This window comes from Austrofundulus limnaeus, unplaced genomic scaffold (assembly GCF_001266775.1).
Source record: "Austrofundulus limnaeus strain Quisiro unplaced genomic scaffold, Austrofundulus_limnaeus-1.0 Scaffold77, whole genome shotgun sequence".
In the NCBI taxonomy this organism is placed as follows: Eukaryota; Metazoa; Chordata; class Actinopteri; order Cyprinodontiformes; family Rivulidae; genus Austrofundulus; species Austrofundulus limnaeus.
The window spans coordinates 838,127-839,302 of record NW_013952479.1 but is presented as its reverse complement, the minus strand read 5'-3'; the positions used below and the strand labels follow the sequence as shown (position 1 = coordinate 839,302).

Genomic DNA, 1,176 nt, shown 5'->3' with positions numbered 1-1,176 from the left:
ATCTATCTGAGGGCTGCGGCCAAATGTAATAATACATTTAGGTGACCTCCCTCCAAAAAAATGAAGAAATGACGTCGTACTAAAATATTTAATTTATGTTAAATTTAAGATGCACTAGTCCAGATGTTTCAGTTTATATACATATATCAAGGCTGCACAAACCTTTTCCCCAAATTAAAAATCTATCTGAGGGCTGCAGCCAAATGCATTAATATAATTCATGAAATACAAATAATTTCTAAGTACAGTCCTTTTATTTTAATGATTATGTCCTGCTGGTGTGTGACATGATTTGTTTGTGTCCAAACTAATACGGTATCAGAATTTTATACATTTATACTTCTCATTCAACCACAATTAAATCCACTCATTCTAGTGGGTACAATTTAAATGGATAGTATTTATTTTTTACAATAAGAAGCTGGAATGAAAACGAGCAAAGGAGTAAAGTACAGATAATTGAGTGAAAATGTAAGGAGAAGTCAAAAGCTGAAAATTAATTACTCAAGTAAAGTACAAATACCCAAAAATTCTACTTAAGTACAGTAACAAAGTATTTGTACTTAGTTACTTTACAACTCTGTATCCAAGCAATGGAATAACATCATAAATGTCATTGTTAGTAGGATTTTTGGCTTCTTGTGCTACTTTTAGTTTTTAGCTAATGCTCTCCCATTTTACCTTTAACAGCTTAATTCAACATAATTTTTGTGCTGCAATTTTTAAAAAAAATGCAATTTCTCTAATTTGATTTGTCTTGTTTTATTAAACCTTAATATTGAAAGGGTTTTCAGCCTCTCTGTGTGGCCTTTTTTTAAAGAAACTCAGTGATTGTTTTAGACAAACCAGCAGATTAAAAAGTCTCTTTGATAATTTTTTTTTTCTGCTGTGAGCTGACATCATCTGAATTAAAAGCGTTTCTCTCAACTGTTCGTTGATTACTTTATTCATCTCATGTCTGGGACAAAAAAAATTTAAATATAAAACTGCAACAGAAACTCAATTCTTTCTCAGTTATGTGGGTGCTGAAAGCCAGTTAAAAGATTGATTCATACCTTTTAAAAAGTTTGAGAGAAAATATAGAAGCATCACATAAAAAGTGAAGTTAGCTCTGAAAATATAAACAAACAATGTGACAAAGCGGATATGAACCACACATGTATGATAAGTTGTATG

General features: G+C 30.6%; 1 protein-coding gene across 1 annotated transcript in view; it reads left to right on the top strand.

Moving 5' to 3' along the window:
• nipsnap1 (nipsnap homolog 1 (C. elegans)) overlaps window positions 1-1,176 on the top strand; it is a gene marked incomplete in the record, with an annotated part of 11,299 nt that overhangs the window by 8,748 nt on the left and 1,375 nt on the right.